Here is a 26,697-nt window from a genome sequence, read left to right as displayed (position 1 = left end):
TGGGAAAACAGTGCTTGCAAACCTGGGGAAGGGGGAAGCCATAGGCTTCCTAGACTCAGGGATGTAAGAGGGTCAACAGAGTAGCTAAGGCTGGTGGAGGGGGATGAGGTGGTGTGGGGTGGGGGGGAAGACAGGGTTCTCCAAGACCTGGTTGCCAAGGGCCTTGTGTTCTGTGTTGCCAAGGTGGAGCTTGATCCTGATGGTGGTGGCTGGGGAGCCCAGACACACTTACACAGAATGTTCAACCCACAAGTGATTACCTGAGGGTCTCCTGAGCAGCAAAGCAGTCCCCCAGGGACACCTTCCTTTATTCACTTCTCCTGAGGCAACAGCAACTTACAAACCTCATTAGCAGGCAGGTCTCCAACAAACAACTCAGCCTGCTTTCCCTTCCATAATGCCCTCTCTTTGAGGCCATAGCTACTTTCAATTGCATCCTAATTTCAAGAAGTGATAAACATATGCTCATGTTTCCACTTACAAGTTTTTGATTATCAGCCTGGCATTGTAGCTGCAAATTGCCCATCTTCTATTATAATTATTTTTACTTCTCTAGATGAAGAGAGAAAAGAAGCGCTTTTAAATTACTAAAGTGCCGGAACCACAGAAGGAGGGAAGAATTAAGCACTACCATATCTATTGCCAAGGGTAATATAAAAGTAAGAGTTTGAAAAATGAAATGCTAGCTTGTGGGCTGTGTCAGATCAGGCTCCCTGGATTAACTGCATTTGTGCACTGTGATCAGTTCAGTTCAGCTCAGTTGCTCAGTCGTGTCTGACTTTTTGTGACCCCCATGGACTGCAGCATGACAGGCCTCCCTGTCCATCATCAGCTCCCGGAGTTTACTCAAACTCACGTCCATTGAGTCAGTGATGCCATCCAAACCATCTCATCCTCTGTCATCCCCTTCTCCTCCCACTTTCAATCTTTCCCAGCATCAGGGTCTTTTCAAATAAGTCAGTTCTTTGCATCAGGTGGCCAAAGTACTGGAGTTTCACCTTCAGCATCAGTCCTTCCAATGAATATTCAGGGTTGATTTCCTTTAGGATTGACTGGTTGGATCTCCTTGCAGTCCAAGGGACTCTCAAGAGTCTTCTCCAACACCACAGTTCAAAAGCATCAATTCTTCGGCACTCAGCTTTCTTCACAGTCCAACTTTCACATCCATACATGACCACTGGAAAAAACCATAGCCTTGACTAGATGGACCTTTGTTGGCAAAGTAATGTCTCTGCTTTTGAATATGCTATCTAGGTTGGTCATAACTTCCTTCCAAGGAGTAAGCGTCTTTTAATTTCATGGCTGCAATTATCGTCTGCAGCAATTTTGGAGCTCCCCCAAATAGTCTGACACTGTTTCCACTGTTTCCCCATCTATTTCCCATGAAGTGATGGGACCGGATTCCATGATCTTCATTTTCTGAATGTTGAGCTTTAAGCCAACTTTTTCACTCTCCTCTTTCATTTTCATCAAGAGGCTTTTTAGTTCTTTGCTTTCTGCCGTAAGTGTGGTGTCATCTCCCTATCTGAGGTTATTTCTACTGGCAATCTTGATTCCAGCTTGTGCTTCATCCAGCACAGCATTTCTCATGATGTACTCTGCATATAAGTTAAATAAGCAGGGTGACAATATACAGCCTTGATGTACTCCTTTCCTGATTTGGAACCAGTCTGTTGTTCCATGCCAAGTTCTAACTATTGCTTCCTGACCTGCATGCAGATTTCTCAAGAGGCAGGTCAGGTGGTTTGGTATTCCCATCTCTTTAAGAATTTTCCACAGTTTGTGGTGATCCACACAGTCAAGGGGGTTCCCTGGTGGCTCAGATGGTAAAGCGTCTGCCTGCAATGCAGGAGACCTGGGTTCGATTCCTGTGTCGGGAAGATCCCCTGGAGAAGGAAATGGCAATCCACTCCAGCACTCTTGCCTGGAAAATCCCATGGATGGAGGAGCCTGATAGGCTACAGTCCATGGGGTCGCAAAGAGTCAGACACGACTGAGCGACTTCACTTTCACTTTCACACAGTCAAGGGCTTTGGCATAGTCAATAAAGCAGAAATAGATGTTTTTCTGGAACTCTCTTGCTTTTTCGATGATCCAGCGGATGTTGGCAATTTGATCTCTGGTTCCTCTCCCTTTTCTAAATCCAGCTTGAATATCTGGAAGTTCATGGTTCACGTACTGTTGAAGCCTGGCTTGGAGAATTTTGAGCTTTACTTTACTAGCGTGTGAGATGAGTGCAATTGTTTGCGCACTGTGATCGGCTTACCTAAAACTAGGAAGAGCAGGGCTGGCAGCAGGACAGCTCCTTGAAAATCTGCTGCTTTAGGTACCAGGGGGATCCCTTGTGCTCTCAGGCACTAGCTCCTGTCTTTTGTGCTTCTAGGAGGGATTTTTAAACATGGGATTGTTGCTAACTCAGATCCATCCAAGCAACTGAAACCTTTGGTCATATTCTGATTAGAATTCCACAAAAATCCAGCCACACTCACTACTGTCCTGAACCTCGCTTCCACAGGAGACCCAGCACAGGGGCATGGCTTGTCTCTGTTGGGGCTGGGATGTGGGTGAGGAAGAGCCTTGAGAATGGATGGGAGGCAAGGAATTCAGGTCACTGAGTGAAGCGGAGAGGATTCGAGCATGCAGCGTTGCATGCCTATTGGCAGCTTAACGTCCCATTTAATTGGCATGTAAAGTTAATTGACAGAGTAGCATGTAAATGAGAACACAACCATGGCTTTGTGGCTTTGGAAGGTGCTTTGTTTCTAAAGCCCAGCTCTGATGAGCTGCACAGTTTCATTATTGGGATGAGTTGCTCATCAAGAAACCATGCCAACCTCCCAGATTCCTAACATCTTCCCTGTGGCGCTGTGCTCAGGGTACAGAGGACCCAGACCCTGCTTTGGAGCTGGGGGTAAGGCATGGAAAAAATGACAAGCAGCTACTTAAATGTCCAAAATGCCATTTGTGGCCAAAGCAAAAGCTCATGTCATTGTAGCCACGGAAATTCTAAATTCTGATCTCTTCACATTTTCAACCCTTCTGAATGACAATAATATATCCCAATCAGGTTAAGTCAATAATCAATAGGAACCATGGCCACGGCTAAGAGTTATTTAGTATACTCTGTACTAGGCACTTTTTAGGTCTAACTCATATTTTGTCAGCATGTATACTGTGCCTGGTGACTCAGCTGTCTTCTGTGTTATCTTTTATCTTTGCAAGCACTATGCAGAGAAGTACGTATTATCATCTTGTTTCTGAAGGTCCCCGGAAGCTCGAGGCTCATCCAAGGATGCGGTACCTTAAAACACAGAGTCAGGACAAGCTCCTGTCTGATCACAAAGGCTGGGTCATTTCGCTCCCTGCTGTCGCGAAGGCAGAGAAACCAAGATGGGGCCAGACTGCCCCTCCATCCAGGCCACAAGCTCTCTGCTATTCAAGACGGGTTCACTCATTTTTGCAGCAAACAATAGATGTAATCAACATATTAACCATCCTTTAGACATCAATTGTAAATCCTTCCCTCAGGAGTAAACTGTTCTCGTTCCAGCGTAGCTCAAGATCCTTGCGAGAGTTAGGAAAGGTAAGAGCAGGTTAATGCATACATGCCCTCAATAGCAAAGGGCAGGGGGCCTCTACTCAAAGTGTGTGGGTATGTGTGTGCGTGGATGCACAGTGGGGAGTGTGCTGTGGCTGTGTTGGGCGTGTGTGTTGCAACGGGTCTGGGAGGGGTTTGACAGATGGTCTACGAGGTGTTTCATGGGGAGGCATGTGGTGGATGTGGGGAGGTCAAGGGCAGGTGACGGGATTTGCTACACTGCGTGTAGTGGAAATCATGTTGTCAGGGGTGTATGCAGTGAGGGGGTGCTGTGGAGGGCCTGGTGGGATTGCAGTTGGGGTGTGCCACTTAGAATGCCACTCGCCACCTGGTTCTACAAGAATGAATATCTCAACCACTGGAGTCATCAATCTTCAAAACATCCTGGAAGGGGTTCCGGCAGAATGCACTCTGTGTTCTGGGAAAATCTGGCAGAACAGGACTTCAGAGAGTTAGATATTTTCAGGAGAAATTTTTATGAACCCCTGTTGGGTCACACCCTGCAGGCCTACAAGCCCTGGGCTTGTTCAGCTTCCAGATGGAAGAAAGCCTGCAGTCAGCAGTAGAGTCATCAATGGTTTAAAGGATGGGGGAGCTTACGAGTCTGGAGTGGAGTCTTGGAGTGACACGGCAGCTGGCGGGCAGGACGCGAGGCCGTCTTTGCTCCCAGGGTAGGGAGAGATTGCCAGTCATAGAGGGAATTACTTCAGGTTGGCTCATCGGTCATCAGAGAAAACCAGCAGAGAGCAGCACACCACTCACGGCCCCTTTGATAAGAATGATCACTAGTCAGGGTGGGGATGAGTAGCTAGGAAGGTCAGTCCGGTGCAGAGGGTGTAGGTGAAGCAGGCACTGGTTGGGCATGGGATGTCCAGAGAACAAGAGAACAGCCGTCTTGAGTGGCCTGACTGTACAACTCCAGTTCTTGCACCTTTCCATACTTGGAAAGGCACTAAAACTGTTAACTAAGATGTCTGGTCCTCATGACTTAGCAGCAACCTTCCACTGAGATGTGTACTTGATTACACCTACGCTTCACCAAGAAACCTCCCTCCTCCCCATCTCTCTGGAACAGATCCTCAGAGCTACTGAGAGGCTGGCCCCTGGGCTGTATCCTGGGTAAGACGCAGACTAAACGACTCACAGTTCCTGTGTTATAGGTTTTTTTCCCAGCTTGCAGATGTCTTGTGGGGTTGTGCTGTGGAGGTGTGTCACAGGTGTGTAGTGTGGGCGTGCGGAGGGTGGGGAGGACCCAACAGTCCAGGGAGATGCCTCAGGTCCCTGGTCAGTGCTGTGGGCCCCCTAGACAGCCCACCATGGCACCTGCCTGATCCCCGTGGTGGGAAGCTCAGGCCTCAGTGTCCCCACTCTCCCCCAGCCACATCCCTGGGTTCAGGGCTACCCAGGGAGACCCTGGGCTGGCATATGCTGGAGTTCTGCTGGCTGGAGGAGCCTGAGAAGGCCCTCTACTCCTCACCCACTCATACTGACTTTCTATAACGGGGTCCAGGTGGTCTTTGCAGGTCACATCTGACACAGCCTCTGCACAGCCCCTCCCAGAGAACACCCAGGACACAGCATAGGTGGAAGAAGGGAGTGTCCTTGACTTTCTCCTCTTGCAGGGGCCCCAGCACAGGGAGCCTCTCTCCTAGGGCAGCAGCCTCTCTTAAGGGCCCCCCATCCTTCCACACCTGGCTCACCCCTCTGACCCTCTAGCCTGTCTTCTGAGGAGTCCTTGCACTGGCAGATGCAGAGAGTTCAGACATGTGGGGGAAGTGCTGGTTTGCTATTTTGAATGTATATGTCAAATTTTCTTCAATCTTTCATGGGAAAGATTTTCAAACATCCTGCCAAGTTGAAAGACTTTTAAAAGGAACACCTGGATATCTCCTACCTAGATTCTACCATTCATATTTTATTGTGTTTGTTTCATCATATATCTATCCATCCATCCATTCATCAATCCAGCTTAGCTTTTGAATGCCTTTCAAAGTAAGCTGCAGAAAGCAGTACCCTTCTCCCTGAAAACAGCAGCAAGGGTATCACTGACTGGAGTTCACTATTGGTTTAACTCTTTCCCCCATTTTTTGAACATAGAATGAAATGCACAGATCTTGAGGGTACCACTCAACAAATGGTGATAAATGCATGCAGCCATGTAACTAACCCCTATCAAGACCCAGAACATCCTACCGCCCCACGAAGTCCTCTCTGCCCCTTCCTACTCAATCTCCCGGTACCCCTCCCCACCAGCAACTACTGTTCTAAACTGCACTGTCTAGTCTCTGTGTCTGGCTTTCATGCAACACACCGTCTGGGAGTCACCCAGGGGGTGTGTCTATCAGTCATTCCTTTTCATCACCAAGTAGTACTCCATGCTCTAGCCATACCACAGTTTATCTAGATTCTTTTCCCACTGGTGAATTTGTTTCTTAAAAGTAAAGATTATATCTTAACCAAGGTTGTTCTGTAATGAAGTCACACTCACTTGCATTCCAACCTGTCTCTCTGAGGGGAAAAGACCAGGTGTGCCAAGAGTTAGCACAACCTTGCCTGACCAGTGGGAGGGGAGGAAAGGCAGAAATACTGTATTCCATCAACTTTATGAAAAAAGAGTGAAAAGCACAGTTCTAAAGTAGAGACTCCCAAAGTGTGATGGGGTGCAAGATGATTCTAAGCCAGACATATATTAAGCATTCTTTAATGTGTTTACTATTACAAGCATGTAACAGGCACAGCTGGCCTGTGAAACTAATTTTCCTACATGAAGGGGGCATATAGTTTTCTTTTAAAATAAGTTTATTTACATAAAAAAAACTTTAAAGAAATATTAAATATACAGGGAGTAAAGATAGGGGGAAAATCCACAAGACTTGTATGCAGGTAACTGAGATGTTGGAGAACGTTCCTGAGAGTGGTGGTCATCAACCTTAGATGCACACTCAGATCGCCTGGAGCTTTAAAGTCACCTGCGCCTGGGTCCCACCTCCACAGCCTCTCATATAACTGGCTACGTTATTGGCCATCAGTAGGTTTATAAAGGTCCCCAAGTGGTTCTAATGTGCAGCTGGGGGGACCAGAATGGTCTGCAAAGCCACAGTTCTCCAGGTGAGGTTCCTGGACTGGCAGGTGTCACATCACCTGGGCACTTGTGAAGCATGCGAACTCTTAGGCCCCGCTCCAGATCTACCGAAGCAGAAACCAGGGCTGGGGCCCAGCAATCTGGGGCTTCACAAGCCCTCCAGGTGGGCCTGATGCAGCTCAAGTTTGAGAACCACTTCTCAAGGGGTGGGGCAACAAGCCCTAAAAGCAGTCTTCATCTAATTCCCAGCACTGAAATCTGTGTCTTCGTGGCCAGACTAGTCTGGCCAAGGTCAGCTAGCTCTGCTTGACCAGTCCCCAGGAAACCCTTCTCCTCCCTGGGACAGACAGGGTGGGTGGAGACCAGGTGGTGAGCAGCTGCTGACCAATTACCATGGCAATGACATCCTGGGGTCCACTGTGGCTTAACCTCAATTAATTCACAAACCACTTAATGAGCCCCCAGAAAATCCACTGTTGACTATAATTTTATTTTCACCATGATTTTGATTATCACTGACTTCCTTCCACTCCATTACCCTTGTTAATTGAGAATTGACTATGCAGTTAAAATGAATGTTTCCTCCACTAACAGAGCTGTACCAGATTCATCTCAGAGTCCCTTGCAGCTCAGAAAATGTGATGAGTCTACAGATATATTGATTTGATACAATTCATTTCACCCAGAATTTATGAAATTTCCACTCAGAGGTCACCTATTATGTGTTCCTATGTTCAAAGGCTTATAGGGAAGAAACAGAGTGTTCATGGAAGAATAACATGGTATTTAGAGAACCAAACCATTACTTGGCCAAGCAAGGCTGGCCTCTTGGTTGGCAGTGATGTCTGTATTAAAAGATGGCCAACACAGTTCTACAGATTTGGCAAAGTCCTTGGAAATACTGAGAAGATAAGGTAAGAACAAACACTCTGTGGGCTGTTCTTCACCGGCTGCCTATTTTGTTTGATAAAGAAAAATGGAAAGAAAGAGGAGGCTGACGGGAGATCAGGGAATCTGATTATCTCTTCCAATGCTAAGTTTGAAAAATGAACTTTCATGTGCAACCCAAAAGATTACAGAATTTGCCAAACAAACAAACAAAAAAAGTGCTTGGGAATCAGCAGTGACAAATGAATTCGTCTAAAGTGTCTGTATTGTGAGAAAATGTTGGACAAAACATCACAGTCCTTTTCTCCTAGCATAACACATGAAAGGTGTAACGCCACCACGAAGGACAGTCGCACACCGCTCGGACTCTGTTTGCGGTCAGCCATCAAAAAAGATCCTGACCGACTATAAACAGCTCTACAAGAGCACCTACAAGCTAGGACAGCCAGAATCTTTTCCCTGGGAGCCCGGCCCTCCGGGGGCTGCCCCGCCCTCTGCCTGCAGGCGCCTCCGCCTCTGCTCCCAAGCTCCGCCCACTCCCGCTGTCATTTATTTGTGGATTTCCGGAGTACAGTGCAAAGTCGCTTCAGTGCTGTCCGACTCTTTGTGACCCTGTGGACTGTAACCCGCCAGGCTCCTCTGTCCATGGAATTCTCCAGGCACGAATACTGGAGTGGGTTGTCATTTCCTTCTCCATCGGGGTACAGGGCTATGTCTAATTCAGTCTAAGACAAAGTGTGCCCAAAGGCTTCAGCAAATGACTTTAAGAAAAGAAAAAACAACTTTTTATTATAAAAAATTACATCATAGAGAAAAGTAGAGGAAATAATGTAATGGAGTGCAACACAACTGTCTCCATACGCTCATTAATACATTTCCACATTTACTTCACCTCTTTTTCCTCTTGAATTATATTAAAGTACACACATTATAAACACCATGACATTCCACCTCTGAATACTTTAAAAATACAGGACACTTTAAAGCACGCCCACTTTCTTACCTATTCATAATACCATGACCACACCTGACAAAATTAGCAACCATCAACAAAAATTCCTCAATATCCTCTAACAGTACACATGTCAGCATACGTCTTTTGAGGACATAAAATATTGATACAGCCTAGATGACTGGGAGAGAGACACAGCAGATGTGAATGCCCTTATGAGGCCCCCAGGGAAGCAAACGTGCTCACCCTCTCCCACCAGAGGGCTCTGTCATTCCCAGAAGGGTGGGAGGGCCCTTTCTGGAGACTCTGTGGGACCTCATCCTCACAGTACCACTGCATCCGAACACAGTGTTCCCAAGCGCCTCTACTCAGCCTTCTCCCACCCAGGGACCAGTTTTGTTCAGGAGGCTGGATCTGGTCAGAGGAAACCAGCTGTAGGCCCAGCTCTGCCACTGATAAGCTGACCTTGAGCAGCACTGCACTTCTGGAGCCTCCGTTTGCTCCTCTGTAACATGGGACATGAGGCTGGCCTCAGAGGACGGTCATGAATTGGAAGAGACAGTGACTCAGGCGCTGCTGTGGAGTGCCTAGCATACTGCCTGGGCCGTAACAAGCTCCCTGAGGTTCTGTGGCCACCACCAGGGGTGGCAGTGATCACCCTTAAGGCTAGAGGGCAGCCAAAGGCATGAGGCTGAGCAGGGTCCAGGTAGAGAGTGGCCCACATCCCACAGATCTCTAAAGCAGGGCTTGCCTGATGGGAGATCCCAGGGCCAGCCCTTCCCAGCTCCCATGTCTCCCATGTAGGACGGCACTGCCAGATGTAAGCACTGAAGAGTTGGGGGAAGAAGGCCGTGTGATCTATTAGAGCAGAAGGGTTCCTTGCATGGGCCCTCTGGCTACCTGCCTCCTGCTAGCTCTGAACCTCACACCTCACCAAGGCAGCAACCTGCCATCAGCTCCTCTCCCTTTATTCTGTGTTAAGGATCACCACTGTCCACCACCACCACTGTTCACCATCAACACTGTTTATTAAGCATCTACTGCAATCCGGGGGTTTGCTGTGTAATTTTTGGACATTATCTCCCTGACTCCACACTCCAATCTTTTGAGAAAGACATGAAAACCTCCCCTCCTTTACTCAGTGACTGAAAACAACATACATTTTATTATCTCCTAGTTCTGGAAGTCAAAAGTCCAAAAGGGGTCTCACATGAGTAAAATCAAGGTGTTGGCAGGATTGCATTCCTTTCTGGAGACTCCAAGGGAGAATCTGTTTCTTTTCTTTTTTTGGCCATGCCACATAGCATGAAACAACTTAGTCCCCAGACCGGCGCTTTAAACCTGTGCTCCCTGCAATGAAAGTACAGAGTCTTAACCATTGGAAGGGAAGTCCCAAACAAGGGAGGTTTTAAAAAACATTCGTTTGTTTGTTTATTTTTGGCTGCACTGGCTCTTCGTAGCTAAGTGAGGGCTTTCTCTAGTTTTAGTGAGCAGGAGCTACTCTTTGTTGCGGTGTACGGGCTTCTCACTGTGGAGACTTCTCTTGTTGCAGAGCATGGGCTCTAGGCACAAGAGCTTCAGTAGCTGCAGCTCACAGACTGAAGAGCTCGGGCTCAGGAGTTGCAGCCCATGGGCTTTGTTGCCCTATGGCATGTGGAATCTTCCCGGAACAGGGATCGAACCCATGTCTCCTGCATTAGCAGGAGAATTCTTAACCACCGGATTACCAGGAAAATCTGAGAATCCGTTCCTTGCCTTTTCCAGCTTCCAGAGGCCCCTGTATTCCTTGCCTCATGCCCCTTCTATCCTCCCAGCCAGTGAAGGCCAGCTGAGTCTTCCTCACACTGCATCACTCTAACTGCCTCTCCTGCCTTGCTATTTCATTTATTAAAACTCTTATGATTACATGGTGCCCATCTGGATGATTCCAGATAAATTTATGGTCAGCTGATTAGCAACATTAATTTCATCTGCAACTTAATTCCCTCCTGCCATGTAACCAAACCTAATCACAGGTTTCAAACCCAATCACAGGGATTGGGATGTGGACACTTTGGGGGGCCATGATTCTGTCCTCCACAACAGGTGAGAGAGACTGAAACTCAAAGAGGTAATGGGGCTTACTCAAGGTTATGCAGCTATTAAGTGGTACCAGATTCAGCTCCTGCTAATTCACTGCGTGACCTTGGGCAAGTCATGTAACCCCTCTGACTTCAGTTTCCCCACCTATAAAATGAAAAAGGCTGCCTTAAACGCTAATATTTCTTAGAGCAGCCAGTCTGTGACTGTCTGAAGATCTCAACCTTCCCTCAGCAAGATATGTGGGGAAGTCCAGGACTCTGTGAAACTCTTACCTGCTCTGTCCACACTAACCGAGCTCTAGTACTGACCACCAGAAGGAGACAGCACAGATTCCTTCTTTCCTCTAGCTGGAATTTTCCAAGCCTTTTGTCCTGGGAACAATGGAGATATGGACTTCAAAGAGCGCCTGACTGCCTTACTCCCAGGCTGCTTCTAGCACACCCCACAAATCTTAAGTCAAATATTATGTGTTTCCCCCATCCCAATCTCTAGCTTAGAGGAAAGTAAGGATTAAGGTTTCTTTACACAATGAAAAGAAAATGAGAGAGTGAGAAAGTCAGACAATAAACATACAGGGATGTGCAGGCCTTTTTGTTGAGAATTCCCAAACCAAGGCAGAAAAAAAACTGCTCTTATTTTTTATACTGCATTTCTTTTAAAAAGTACTTATTACCCAAAAAAAAAAAAAAAAAAATCAAATATATACAAAAATAGAGACATCAGTACAATGGAGTTTTTTTTTCCTAACTCCTAGGCCTGCTGCTACTGCTGCTGCTGCTAAGTCACTTCAGTCGTGTCCGACTCTGTGCGACCCCATAGACGGCCTCCTACCAGGCTCCCCTGTCCCTGGGATTCTCCAGGCAAGAATACTGGAGTGGGTTGCCATTTCCCTCTCTGATGCATGAAAGTGAAAAGTGAACGTGAAGTCACTCAGCTGTGTCCGACTCTTAGCGACCCCATGGACTGCAGCCCACCAGGCTCCTCCGTCCATGGGATTTTCCAGGAAGAGTACTGGAGTGGGGTGCCATGGCCTTCTCCGACTCCTAGGCCTACCACCAGCAATTTAGGTGCTCCTCACAGTCTGAAGTTTGGAATTTGGATCCCCACATGCAATGGGCCACTTTATGTGTGGGTCTTGCATCTCTTTGTTTTGGAAGCTGTTCTGCTACCACTCACACAATTCTGGAAGGTCATGCCATCAGGATGGCCAGAAAACTTTAACTACAGGACAAATCAGAGCCCCTTTTCAATATGAACACTGAAATCAGGAGCTGTAAACTCCATACAAAGTCTGGAGCTGCCATTGTCACTATCTTAGAGAGTGAAGCCAGCACAGTGGTAGCAACTACTGGAAGACAAGAGAAGGTACAATTCCCAGTCCATCATCTGAGCACCTGGATCCAGCTGTACCTGATACACTGAAACTTTTTTTATTCTAATAATCATATTTCTAGTTTTGCTTGACTTAGTTTGAGTGAAGTTTCTTTCCTTATAACAGATAAGAATCTTAAACATTCTCAGAAAGCCTTTTTTAAAACAACTAGCACAACTGTCAATTTTTCCTCATAGGGGTTAGAGATTGGCCTCCTTAATTTAACAAAAACAATTGATATTCCTTAGGGAATATATTTCTCAGCAGAGAAAGAGTGAAACTACATGATTTAAGGATACTTCCTCAAGCAGGAATTTTCCTTTCCTGGATGTTGATCAGGACAGCAACTCATTAACAATATCTTAGGACCACACCTTCCCCCAGCAACCCCTGGGGGTGCTGTTTTTGGACAAGACAAGCTGTCAGAGAGTGGTCCTTGGCTGAAATGGGATACAGCACAAAAACTAGGCTTGAACCCAAGCCTCCTGGGGTATACCTATGAAGCCAGGCAGGACAGGGTGGGACCAGGATCCAGTCTCAGTGACAGATGGAGAAAGGACCCACGTAGGCCTCAAGTGGTAACTGCCTTTAAGAGATATGGCTCCAAATGGAATTAGAGAAGGTGGACCACAGGCCACCCAGAAACCTATACTCAGTTACGTTACCCTGCTCTTCCTTCTTTCCTGTTCCTTGGCACAGGCCTCCTCTGCACGGTGTGGACACAGAGCTCCCCATGCCAGGCAGTGTGGGGGTGAGTGACAACAGCTACAGTTCATGACCCAGAGGAGTCCACGGTCCGGTGAGAGGAGGCAGGTAAGTGCAGGATGGAAGGAGCTACAAGGTAGTGGTTGTCTATGCAGAGGCAGGGGTGTGGGATATGGGATGAGAAAGACCATTTTCATTGTGTATATTTATATTTATATTTTTCTTAACTTTCCAATCATGTAAATATGTTACCTATTCCAAAAATTTTTTTAAATAAAAGGTAAAGCTTCTGTGGCATTTAGGGTAGTTCTCGAAGGGGTAGACACGTTTGGAGACTGTAGCTAGGTTCATTTCCAACACAGCCACAGTGTGACACTGACATGCCTCCTACCTCTGTTCTGTCCCTTTGCAGCTGGATAGGTGGATAAATACAGAAGAAATGATGCTCTGAGACTGCTGAGGGTGTGTTATGAGAGGTGATGGAGTTTCTGCCTGGTCCTCTTGGGATGCCTGTTTTTAGAACCCAGCTTTCCTGCAGGGAGGAAGCAGGTCCCAGCTTCCAGGCCCCTAGTGAGAGGGCCACTGAGATAGCTCCAGCCCCAGCCACCAGCTAACTGCCCCTGGATGAGACCCCTAAGGTGAGACTTGCTTCACTGAACCCAGTCAACCTCCAGAATTGTAGAGACCATAAGCAAATACCTGTTTTCTTTTCAGTCCTTGAGTTTTGAGGAGCAGTCCTTGGTTTGTGCCTTTGTCTTACATTTGATTTTCCAAGATGGAAGCTTTCTGACACGCTTAGAACAGTTTACCTATAACCCCAAAGAGGGGGCAGAAACCACCCCCGGGGCAAGTATTTAGTTGGCCCTGTGAAAGTAACAATAGTCTAAACAAATGAAACATGTGACTGTGGATGCTCTTGGGAGCCACAAGAGGCACCCTTTGGCAGGCTGCTGGGTACCAAGGTCTGGGCTCCAGAGAGGAGCTGTGATGGAGCTGAGGATGCAGAGGGTGTTCAGGTAAGTGAAGTTGTTTAGTCGTGCCCGACTCTTTGTGACCCCATGGACTGTAGCCTACCAGGCTCCTCTGTCCATGGGGTTTTCCAGGCAAGAGTACTGGAGTGGGTTGCCATTTCCTTCTCCAGGGGATCTTCCCGATCCAGGGATCAAACTCAGGTCTCAAACCCAGGTTTCTCATGTTGCAGGCAGACGCTTTACTTTCTGAGCCACCAGGGAATATTGTTCAGGTAAAGGTGGTCGTTAAAAACCAGGGGTGAAGATGAAGTCATCCATGTGGAGTCTAAGGGAAGTCAAGAGAGGAGGCCTGGGGATGCCCCCACTGAAAACATCAGTGGAGGAAAGGGAGCAGGTAGAAGTCAAAGAATCATCGTCAGGGAAGAAGGAGGAAAATGCACGAAAGAAAAGTTCAAGAGGTGGGCGTGGCCAGAGGTGTCAACTGTTGCACCGAAGAAAGACTGATAAAATTTTGGAAGATTTCACAACACAGAGGTCACTTGTGACCTCTCTAGAGGAGAGCTCTTCCTGAAGAGGTGGGGGAAGAAAGGAAAATCTCACCAATGTTCATCATCAACACATTCCCATCAACACAAAGCACTGCAACTAAACTTGATGAGACCAAACAGCAAATAATTTGGGGCTCCCTGCTTTATCTTCTGAGCAACAATGAGAGGGGGAAAAAGGGAGAAAGATAAAATCAAAATGCATATAATAAAAGGAAAAAAGGAGACAAACATTAACACATTGGATGACTGCCATCTGCACAACAAAGAGGTGGCTGAAAAAGTACAAGATAAGGGAACCAACTGCCTCTGGAATTCTGATTTTCTCTTTTTGTACAGAGACTGTGAAAGATTCTTTGGCTGATCGTTCACAACAATGGCAGGGCCAAGCACAATGAAAAGGTGGGCCATGGCACAGGGAGCCCATAGGCCTCATCTAGGGAGCCAGTACCAGTGAGCTGGAGGGGCTGCAGGGAGCACTTTGAGGACAAAGATGCAGATTCGGTTATCAGGGAATGATGTCTGTTGTGTACCCAGGACATGGGAATAGGGCGCAAGCACCAAGCATTCACCATCTCAGTGTTTATGGAATGTATATCAAAACCATACCTTAAAGGGAAATGGCCTAATTTCTCTCAAACACCAGGATCTTGAATCCTTATGCAAATACCAAAATGCCCATAACTCAAAGCATATGAGATTTAGCTACTAAATCCTATTGAGCTTGCTACATGAACAATTTTAAATCATCTCTTGGAGAAAGGCCTTCATTTGTAGTGACAAATATGCCAATAGACAATAATAATAAATACATGGAAATATTTCTAGAATCTGCAATATGCACCCACATTTCTGCCATTATTCCTCCTCCATGCATAGGAAAATAAAAAAAAACAGGCATATAAAATGGAATGAGAGTTAAACTACAGAGTGAATTAAGTTGAAATGTCAGCACAACCGTAGTGTGCGCCTCAATTGTTAACAGATATTTTGATGAAAAGCTTACTAAATCTTTAATTGGAGATGGAGTGTTTCTATATAGAGGCAATGACTACAAAACATTTATCACAGTGTCTAAAACCATAACTACAGAAATTCTCTCCCATCCTCTGGTATTAGTGTCAGGATGGTGAATCCAGTATTAATATTAAAACATGACACTGGAGATATAATTTAATTATGAGCTGATACAAATGAGGTTCAATGTTTTCTCCCAATGATTTTTTTTCTTTTCGCATTATCCTAGTGTACTTGAGAAATAACAGGAAAAAAATCTAGCTACAGCAGAAGAGGGGGAACATTGCCACAATAAAGATAAATCTTATTATATACTCAGGCCCTTTTTAAAAGTGTTGGGTCTCAAAGCGCATGGCTGCAGAATACTTATGTTCTGTGACTAATCAAATATTGGAAGTCTAGGCCAACGTACAGGGGAAAATATGGTAGTAGTATTCTTACTTGAAGTTTTCGTTGTATGATTTTTCATAAACTTTGAGGGTTGGTTATCCTTAATGTAGCCTTCAATTTAGTATAAGTGGGTGTCTGATTCAGCACAGAACTACAGATTTGGTTTTTATTTTTGCCCACATGGTGTGGCATGTGGGATTTAAGCTCCCCAACCAGGGATTGAACCTTCGCTCCTGGCATTGGAAGGCAGATTCTTAACCACTGGACCACCAGGGAAGTTCCGTGGATTTGGTTACTTTCAGTTTAGTGTGCTGATCATTCTCATGGTGTTTAGGGAAGAATATCCAGCAGACACTATCTGAGCTGTGCCCTGAACTCTCAGGACTCATCGTTTAGCAAGCCAGCATCTTCTGTGTGTCAGCATCGACACCCCTTTGCCCTGGTGCTTTACCTGGTGTTTGAGGCTGCTGGAAGTCCCAGAGAAATCACTCCCCATAAGGAGGAATGTTCAACCAATGATGGATCACAGTGAGATATATACACGGGCAGCTGCCAGTCCCCAGGAGAGGTTAATTCTGGGGGGTGGGGGTGCTCTATACTGGCTGCTAGAGACTCCTAGTAGGTTTACACTCCAGTGGTTCACGCTGGTGACCTGCTCGACGTGCGCTTCTCTGGCCTATTCTTCTACTTCCTTATTTCCCTTCTTTACTTGGGAATCTCCTCTCAAATAAGCCATGCAGACTCAAATCTTTGTCTCAAATAAAGACACATATCATGATTTCCCAGTGTATGGCCAGTTGAGTTCATGAACCTGCTACGCTGCTAGCACTGTTTATAATAGCCAGGACATGGAAACAACCTAGATGTCCATCAGCAGATGAATGGATAAGAAAGCTGTGGTACATATACACAATGGAGTATTACTCAGCCATTAAAAAGAATACATTTGAATCAGTTCTAATGAGATGGATGAAACTGGAGCTGATTATTCAGAGTGAAGTAAGCCAGAAAGAAAAACACCAATACAGTATACTAACACATATATATGGAATTTAGAAAGATGGCAATGATGACCCTGTATGCAAGACAGCAAAAGAGACACAGATGTGTATTGCGGACTTTTGGACTCTGAGGGAGAGGGAGAGGGTGGGATGATTTGGGAGAATCGCATTGAAACATGTATACTATCATGTAAGAAACGAATTGTCAGTCTATGTCCGATGCAGGATACAGCATGCTTGGGGCTGGTGCACAGGGATGACCCAGAGAGATGTTATGGGGAGGGAGGTGGGAGGGGGGTTCATGTTTGGGAACGCATGTACACCCGTGGTGGATTCATGTCAATGTATGGCAAAACCAATACAGTATTGTAAAGTAAAATAAAGTAAAAAAAAAAAAAAAAGAACCACTGCTAGCACTAAGCAGCAGAGGATGCAGGGACAGGGCTGACCCAGGGAGAGTTGACATCAAGAATGTAAAATCCAGGCCCCAAGGTACAGGATACCAAGACCTGAGCAGGACAAGAAGCCAGAGTGATGTAGGTTACCAGTTACAGTGGTAACTAACCTAGGGAGCAAGCGTGTATGTGTGTGTCTGTGTGAGTGAATGTGTGTGTGTGTGTGTTGTGGACAGAGTTTGCTGAAACTTTATCAATGAGGCCTCCAAAGGTTGCAAACCCAAACTGCCAATCCCCACCCCACCACTGGGGACTAGGTGGGGAACAGGGAAGAGAAATAATGACAGAAGGGTGTGAGGCTGCAGGACAGGGAGGGGCAGTAGCTTCCTCTAACTTAAAAAAACCCAGAAAATCTGTCTGCAAGGCCAGAGTTAGCACATTTCTGGGCCACTTGGCCAGTGGACCCAGAGGATGTGCCTCGACCAGAGACACAGAGGCAGGGAGCCAAACCTGGCCTGAGAAATTGTTGAGCGAAAGATTTAATCAGCATAAGGCCATGAAGGCGGTGAACTTCAAAAGGCAATTAGCATAAAGGTCATTATTTACTTTGGCTTGTTTTAGAATTTAAAAATATTAGAGGGGTAATAAAAAAATAGAAAGTTTAAAATATGAGAAAAAGTTATCAATTGTTCCACTGTTCAACTGCAAGTCTTGTCCCCTTCAAGGCATCCCTTACAGATTATTTTTTAAAAATATTTATTTGGCTGCACTGAAAGAGGAGAGTGAAAAGGTTGGCTTAAAGCTCAACATTCAGAAAACGAAGATCATGGCATCTGGTCCCATCACTTCATGGGAAATAGATGGGGAAACAGTGGAAACAGTATCAGACTTTATTTTTGGGGGCTCCAAAATCACTGCAGATGGTGACTGCAGCCATAAAATTAAAAGACACTTACTCCTTGGAAGGAAGTTATGACCAACCTACATAGCATATTCAAAAGCAGAGACATTACTTTGCCAACAAAGGTCCGTCTAGTCAAGGCTATGGTTTTCCCAGTGGTCATGTATGGATTTGAGAGTTGGACTGTGAAGAAAGCTGAGCACCAAAGAATTGATGCTTTTCAACTGTGGTGTTGGAGAAGACTCTTGAGAGTCCCTTGGACTGCAAGGAGATCCAACCAGTCCATCCTAAAGGAGATCAGTCCTGGGTGTTCCTTGGAAGGAATGATGCTAAAGCTGAAACTCCAGTACTTTGGCCACCTCATGCGAAGAGTTGACTCATTGGAAAAGACTCTGATGCTGGGAGGGATTGGGGGCAAGAGGAAAAGGGGACGACAGAGGATGAGATGGCTGGATGGCATCACCGACTCGATGGACATGAGTTTGAGTGAACTCCAGGAGTTGGTGATGGACAGGGAGGCCTGGCATGCTGTGATTCATGGGGTCGCAAAGAGTCGGACACAACTGAGTGACTGAACTGAAGACTTACTTGTGGCGTTCCCTGACCAGAGATTAAACCTGGGGCTCCTGTATTGAGAGTGCAGAGTCTTAGCCACTGCACCACCAGGGAAGTCCCTAGACTATTTTCTTGAATACATCTTTCACATAACAGTGTTCTGTTCACTCAACAGGTAATGACTTCCCTCATTACTAATCTTCCTATTTTTAACCATTCCACCGACTGAAACTTGACTACCCTCTTATAACTGTAGAGTAGGTCACTTGTAAGTTTTCACCATTATAAATAATGATACATCTTTATATAGTGGTATTTTCCATTTTTCAGTTATTTTCTTAAGACAGAATTCCAGAAGCCAAAGGGTAGCAATTCAGTGACATGTGAAACAGGCAGCCCCTCTACTTTTATCATCTACATTCCTTGGATTAGTCATAAAATATAAACTGGGCAACACTGGCATCCCTTATCTCACACAAAAAAATATTAACACAGATGGACCAATACTATCATAAAAGTTTCAAAGGAAGACCAGATGGGAGAAATAAAAAGCAGAGCAGTCTTTGAAACTAAGTATAGGGTTTGAGTAATAAACACCAATTTCTGATCTTTAAAATGAACATTTGAAAGTCAGCAATGATTTCAAGTTAGACGCCTACACACTAATTCATGTAACTGGCATTCTGTTTTAATGATCACCTGCTCATAGAGAAACTTCTAGCCTTTTGAAGCTTGCTCTTTCCCTGGCCTGGTGGGATTCCCTGACTGACACTGACATTCATTCTCTCCCATATGCCACTGACTGAGCCCAAATTTGGCTTAGTTTGCATCACTTGTCTTCATCATTCGTTCCCCCCCCAACTGCCAACCCTTTTCAGCAAGCAGATCGGCTAACAACAGCAGGAAGCTGGTGGCGGTGGTTAAGGGGCAATTAGGCTGATCTTGCTGGTCAGTCATGCTCCACACTCCTCTCTTCCCAATGCTGTGACCGGGTGGGAAGGACCGGAACCAAGGTGCTTACCCCTTACATGCCTGCCTTGACTATGTTAATTCTGCAAGTCGGTTCACACGCTCCTTACCTGGGCTGTGTCCTGCCTTGACAGTTCATTTTTTTAACAGGAAGCAAGGACGGGCAGTTTGCTGATGGAAGGGGGATGGCAGGAAGGAAGGTAGGTTCTAATTTAAAACCATCTTAGGGGCTCTAAAAAGTTCCAGGATGACTGATGGGCATGTTTACTCCTTAGAAACCTTTTCATAAATACCTACCACTTAACATGCACTTCTGAGAGGCATAAATACCGTCACTGTGTGTCAGCCTTATGGAAGGCAGATTTCCAGAGTCACTTCTTTTCTTTGTGGCTCAGAGCCATGCGATTACAATCCTATTAGAGCTGTATCCTGAGAATACAGCAGTCAACCCCAACCCACCAAGACTGGTGCTCAACTTCTGCACTGCGATGCAGCTTCTCTTCCCTTGCTTCGGGAAAGACGGCCGCTCATCTCTCCTAATAAGGTCCACCTCTGAGACAGGTGGGGATCGAAGATGTATTTTGCCATCAGCACTGGCCAAACAAATAAAGTAACTCTCAAATAACATTCACTCATGGAGAGGGAACGTTTCCTGGGGCTGTTTGGATCATGTCTTATTTAACGCTGGACTTCTAGTATGATTTTCTCCTGGTTCTCAGAGGGACTGACAGCTCGAGGCAGGTGTGGTACCCCTCTGGAGAGGACCCTGGCTCCTCAAGAGGGAGCACACTGGGGTGGCAGGGCTCTGCAGGAGCAGGTCGCTGCCAGCTCACCCGCCTCCCCACCCACCCTCTGCTGCATGCAGACAGGTGCCCCTCCCAACCTGGACAAGAGCAGTTAGCTGTGTCCTTTCCCCTCAAATCGCAGGTCTCTAGACGCAACGTCATAAAATCTATGCTGGAACCTCAGCCTGGTGCCCAGAGGTATCAAAGGAGGAGGGAAAAACAGGCTCTCAGTGGACCCTGTGGCTCTGAAGGGATGGGGCTTCAATGCCCACTGTGCTCGGTCAGCCATGAGGCAAGCTGGACGTCCGTTAGCTGCCACCACCCAGGATAAGAGGTGTGATACTGAGAACTAGCGCACCCAGCAAGACTACATCCAAGGGAGGGCTCTGTAACTGTAAAGGGTTAAGTCAGCAGTTAGCACCGGGGACCGATTTCGTGGAAGACAATTTTTCCATGGACTGGGGGGTGGGGTGGTTTCAGGATGATTCAGGCACATTTTATTTATTATATGCTGCTGCTGATCTGACAGGAGGTGGAGCTCAGGCAGTAACGTGAGTGACGGGAGCAGCTGTAAATATAGACGAAGCTTCCCTTGCCGGCCGCTCACCTCCTGCTGTGCAGCCCGGTTCCCATCAGGCCAGCCACTGCTCAGTCCTGCTGTGCAGCATGGGCCAGTACCAGTCCGTGGCCTGGGGGCCCTGGGGTTTAAGTAAACTGGAGCGCTAGCATTATCCTCCCATTTTGAAGCCAAAGCACAATGATTTTTAAAGTACACATTCTTATAAGATTACCCTGGTCACATAAAATATATTATTTGCCAGGGTTTATAGAAAAATACTATATTATTCAATAGTCTTCAAAGATATATAAATAATTGAGTATAAGTCCCCAACTAACATTTATGGGCCTCCTCTATGTATATTGATACATTTCTATATCTATCCCACCTTATGCTGCTCCTGGCATGCCAGGCTTCTCCTTCAAGGCAGTAAATTCAGTTTAAAATTTGACAATATATGTGTGGTCATGTGCTCAATACTGTCTTTATCAATAATCTGTCTCATGATGTCTTTGGGCTGCATGAGGATGGAGGCTGTGTCACTTTGTCTCAGCATTCTAATCCCCAGGACGCTGCCTGAAGAATGAACAGAAGTGGGGGTGGAGGAGGGGCGGGGAGGAGAGAGGACAATGAGCAAGATAGGCGCTGGGTACCAGGGATGCTCAGTCCAGTAGCTGTGGAAGTGCTCACAGCCCACAGAGTAGCTGGAGAAGCAATACCTGGCAGAGGTGCCCACTGGGGCCATGGGAATGCAGGGTCGATTCAGAAAGGCTTCCTTAAGCAGGTTGTGCTCCTGCACGTGCTGCAGGGGTTCTGGCTTTCAGGGAAGCTCTGGCCAGAGGCAGGGGCAGCAGGGAAACACAGAGATGCAGATCAGACCTTTACCCAGCAGGAGGTCAGACCCAGAGATGGGACTTCTGGATGGGAAGGGCAGACAGCCCTGACTTCTAGAAGACGCTGCCATCTTCATCCAAGGCATTTTCACCCCCAAACCCATCACTGGGAACCTAAGATTCCCCTGGAGCTGACTTCCCCAGATTCACACTGACCACAGAATGCCTTTCTATTCCTAGTTCCAAGATTGGTGCTGTGGGTCTATAAGTACGTGAGTGAGACAGTGATGAAGGGATCATGAGTCCACTGTGGTTTGTTAAACATACCATGCAGAACTGCATGTCTAAAACAGTGGGGCAGCAGTTGCCGTCCTGAGGCCTGCCCTGCAAAATGGGATCTGTCTGTCTATCAGGGAACTATGATAAACGAGCAAAGACAGACACTGGTCAGGATGAGCCACTTTATTTAAAAGCTTCGTCAGCCCAAAGTGGTTTAACATAGATGCATGGAAGATTTATCTCGATGATAAAATACCTGAACTTGAAAGGCACATAAATTATCATTTTGCAATTCTTTTTCCTTTTAAGATTTCACATAGTCAAGTGCTTTAAGTAATGAATGACATGCTCATAAAGCTGTCTGGTTAGTGTCTGCCCAGACTGCACAGAGCCTCTGCTTCCAGACGGGACTGAGCTCAGAATCAATGCCATCTATCTGTGTTTGTGGCCTTCTGTTTGCCTTCACAGTGGATATCACTGGGAGGATTATCAAGATAATAATAATATTACCTGCAGTTATCAAGATAATAATAATAACTGTAGCTATTATTGACTGGGTACTTCCGATATCTTGTGCTGCGTGATGAGGATATGTGCATGTGTGTGTGTGGATCCTCCCAACCCAGGGATCAAACCCATGTCTCTTGCATCTCCTGGGAAGCCTGTGCGCTGAGGACAGCAAGCCACATACGTATATATAAGCATTACTGAATGTCCTGTGAATAAGAGACAATGAGTCCCACGTTACAGATACAAAAGTGCACTTTAAAGAGCTTCTGTGATGCATGTGAGATCACACCAGCAATTTCATCTGACTCCAAAGCTGCAGTTTTCACCACTAAGTTGCAACATACATGAAAACGGCCCTTAGCAAGGCCTAAAAACATTAGCTATCTCTCCCTATCTTCATACTCCTTTTTTTTAACAGCACACGTAAACACACTGGGAAATTTGCCCTGCAGGTTTAGGTTTCTTCATTCATTCATTCATTCATTCATTATGCACCCAGTACTCTGCTGGGTACAGGGCTTACAGAATTGGATTCCACAGCTCCTGGACCAACCAGTCTCAGGCAATTACCATATCCATAGGAGGGCAGGGGCCAGCAAGGAGCAGGGGCAGCTCCTCAACGGGGACCCACATCCAGCTGTGGGCTAGAGACAACCCAAACAAGACATTAGGTCTCTTTCAACTCTACTACCCCACCCCCACCTCCATGCTTTTGCTCTTTTCTTTGGCTTGAGTCTTCGGACAGCCTGGCTGCCCAAAAGGCTCTTTATCACACAGAACACCCCTTTCTGCTGCCAGGGCTGATGCTTTCCGGTAAAACCACTGCAACAGATAACCCAACTTCTCCACTAATCACCCCGCACAGTTCCTCAGAACCAACCTCCCATCTTGTTTTATCAATTTTTACCCAGAATAAAGAATAACAATTGCAATGGCAGCAGTAACTTCTACATGTCAGACTCTGATCTATGTATTTTAGGTACATTAAATCCCCATAATAATGCTCTGAAGTAAGCACGATTACTACTGCTCCTTTAGTTTATTTAGGGGAAGAGGGAGGGAGGTTACATTTCTTCGGAGCCAACTAGATATCAAACGTTGTCCTAAGCTCCGGCAATCAGACAATAAGTGACCTGCTCAGGGTCAGACACAGAGCTAGGCAGTAACAAATAATCTGAACCCAGGTCTGTGACTGCCTAACCCAGCACTCCCCTTTTGCTCTCCACAAGTGCTACTGCTACAGTCTGTGAGGGGAAACATAGTGGCTGCCCAAAGCCTGCCCTCTCTCCTCCCCCTTCCCCCAGCAACCTTCTGTGGTTGTTTTTTTAAAATCCCTATTCACAAACCATGCCAGACTTCTCTCTCAACTGTGTTCTCCACTCTCTGGGCTTCCTGGCCTGTTTTCATAGGGCAAATCCTCAGTCTACACCAACACTATAAACAGAGCCAAAGAAGGAACTGGCATCATCCAAGACAATAAGATATACCAAGCAGTCAGCAGCCAGGTGTCTTCTGAACCCCCCAACGTGCTCCTAAATCCCTGGGGGTCCAGCAAGGGACCAGCAGGGTTGCTGTCACATGAAGGGCTAATGCCACCAATAAAAACAGTAAAGACAACGCTCAGCTGAGGAGTATGAGCCTTGTGTTCTCAGGGGGCTCGCAGAGCTGGCAGCGGCAACTGAGGCTTTCTGGGAAATGCATACCCAGCTCCGGTCGGGAGCAGCGCTTTCCCTGGCAAGGCCAGAGGGTCAGCCTCTGCTCCCAGAGCACCACGCTCACCAGGCTGGGACTGTCAGTATACTTCACCTGACCCACCCAACGTGGGCTCCAGGAGGGCAGGACCAGTGTGGAGTGGGCACCAGTTAAATATTTCAAGAATGAGTGACTAAAGCGGTCATCATTTCAAAGAAGCAAATGTTTGAGAGATTCTACTCAGACACGGAAACAGGACTCCAGGAGAGGGGAAGTGCGTTTGCCTGAAGGCAGCAACTGTGTTCAGCCCAGATCAATGCCCTGCCCAATCTAAACATCTTCACCCTTACCTCACTTGCTGCACGTCTGAATACCACGAAATCATTTATATGCAGTCTCAATCGCTAATGGGGAGGAACAGTCCCATTTTACAGAGGAGGACGTTAAGGAACTTGCTTTTCTTTCAGCTCTCAGCGGGCCCAGGCCCCCAGATCTTCCTTTTCTCAAACAAGCCACAGTCCCTCCCAATAAGTGTGCTTGCTCTGTGGTTCTCCGCTTTGGAACCCTTACGTTCATACTGAGGAGAGAGCTCCCGGTATTTTTTATAGATAGGGACCACCGGCTACCTACTCTCCCAGCACTCTGCACGTACTGTCTTCATCGACCTTTCACAGTTTCAACTTTCACACAACCGTGTGGCGGTTATCTATTTGCTGCGAGTCTCTCCCACCAGACTGCAAGCTCCACGGGGGCGGGCACCACGTTCGTTGGCCCGCACTATACCCCCAGCACGGACCTTATTTGTATTTGTTGAGTGCACGAGTGCTGAAGGTAGGCTCGGGTTTGGGCCACAGGGGTGCTGGGGTTAGGTTGATCACGCTGTGGCTAGAATGGGCGGCGCCAGAAGTAGAGAGGAGGCGCTTTAGTGTCCACCCGACGCGGACGGGCTACCGGGCGCCGCGCCCCGCCTCCACCTGTCGCTTCGGCGCCGGCCAGATGTCGGCGGCCGCCAGCCGGGGTAAAGCGGGGCTGAATCGGCCCGGCCCTGGCTGCGCTTACCTGCGCGTCGCGGGGCTCCGCAGAGGCACTCGGCGAGCCTCCGGGGACTCCAGGGAACTAGGGGCCCGGAGGTGCCGAACCGGGGTTCCTCGCCCGCGAACAGCCCTGCACCGAAGGCCCGGCGAGGACCGCGCCAGACCTGCGCAAGAAACGTCCTTTCCGGGGGGTGGCGGGGTCAGCCCCTGACCTGCCCGCCCCGCCCCCGCGCTGGGGGTAAGAGGGAGGGTCTAAGGCGAACTTGACCTTGCGCTACACCGGCTCTCCGAGGTGGGCGGAGTCAGAGAGAAACCGCCGGCTCCCTACGTCCTCACTGGGGGCGGGCCCTAAACGAGACCACGTTCCCGTGCCCCGCCCCCTCCCTAGAAACCGCTCTCAGTCGCCGCACTCTCCCACCCCTGCCCCCATTCACTAGCTCTTGTGTGTGCGTTTGCATTTTATTTTTGTTTTACATTCTGTTTTATTTCTTATTTTTATTTTTTACTATCTTTTTTAAAGATCAAATTTTAAATATATCAAAGTAATGCATGAACGTTTTTACAAAATAAAATTACCTACTTACGTGTTCTTAAAATGAAAGCAACAGGGTCCTCTCCCGTGCGCCCTCCACGCAGTCCTTTATATCACTTCCTTCGTTGAGTTCTTCTAGTGGTTACCCCCATGTCGCTAAAAAATAAGCTTACATAGCGGTTTCTTGATTTATCTATTGACTTTCTGCCATGTTAGATGAGGATTTACTCTTTACTGCGGCTCTGCCTCCACTTTCATGACAAATTTACACCTCTGTTCTCAAGTCCTGCCTTGGTGAGCTCTGAGACTTTAAACCAGGAGTGGATGAAGGTTTTCTGGGGCCTGAAGCTTATACAGTTGTGGGGGGAGGGAAGAAAAGAGGACTGTTACAGAAAGCCCTACAGGATCAAGGCTTGTGAATGAAAATTTATTTAGAATGAGGAAAGCAATCACAACAAAATGCTGGGGCCTTGGAAATTCAGATCCGTATTCTCTGAGATCTTTGTAGGTAGTTTATTTCCTGAATTTGTTTCCCCAGTGCGGCCTGGCCTCCTCTGCTCACTCAGAACCCTCCATAACTCCCAGTCCTTACAGGAGAAGTGAAGGTCAAGATGCATCAGTTTCTGCCAATAGGATTTTCTAATGGAGTGAACTGAAGTGTGCAAGAAAGAGACATCGAGGATGATGTCAAGGTTTTATGACTGCCGCACACCTCATTCCCAGCCCTTCCTAGCATCCATGACAGGTTCTTAGTACAGAGTGTTTTGTAAAGCTGGCCCTGGGTCCCTGCCTGGTCACCTGAACCTCACACTGCTCCCACGAGACTGGCTGGAGTGGCATACTGTCCCTACTTTTAGGAGGGCCTGTACTTGTCCCTCTTGAATCAGCACAGGGCACACAGCTAGCACACAATAAATGTACAGGTGACAGGTGATAGGCTTAGTCCACCTTTTCTTACTCAGACGGAGGAGGCAGTGTCCATGCCCTCCCTGACACCCCTTCTGTCCTGGGAGTTCAGCCTTTCCCCTTCCTCTGCTCTGCCTCGCATGT

The 26,697-nt window shown here is 47.0% G+C and overlaps 1 protein-coding gene across 1 annotated transcript in view; it reads right to left on the bottom strand.

Moving 5' to 3' along the window:
• Positions 1-25,378, bottom strand: part of NMNAT3 (nicotinamide nucleotide adenylyltransferase 3) — a 124,547-nt gene extending 99,169 nt beyond the window's left edge. Inside the window, exon 1 of the mRNA XM_052638807.1 lies at positions 25,141-25,378. The gene's annotated coding sequence lies outside the window, so the exon portion shown is untranslated. The remainder of the gene's footprint in view (positions 1-25,140) is intronic.
• Positions 25,379-26,697: the final 1,319 nt, after the last annotated feature.

This window comes from Budorcas taxicolor, chromosome 1 (genome assembly GCF_023091745.1).
Source record: "Budorcas taxicolor isolate Tak-1 chromosome 1, Takin1.1, whole genome shotgun sequence".
In the NCBI taxonomy this organism is placed as follows: Eukaryota; Metazoa; Chordata; class Mammalia; order Artiodactyla; family Bovidae; genus Budorcas; species Budorcas taxicolor.
This window is presented reverse-complemented; position numbering and strand designations above follow the sequence as displayed.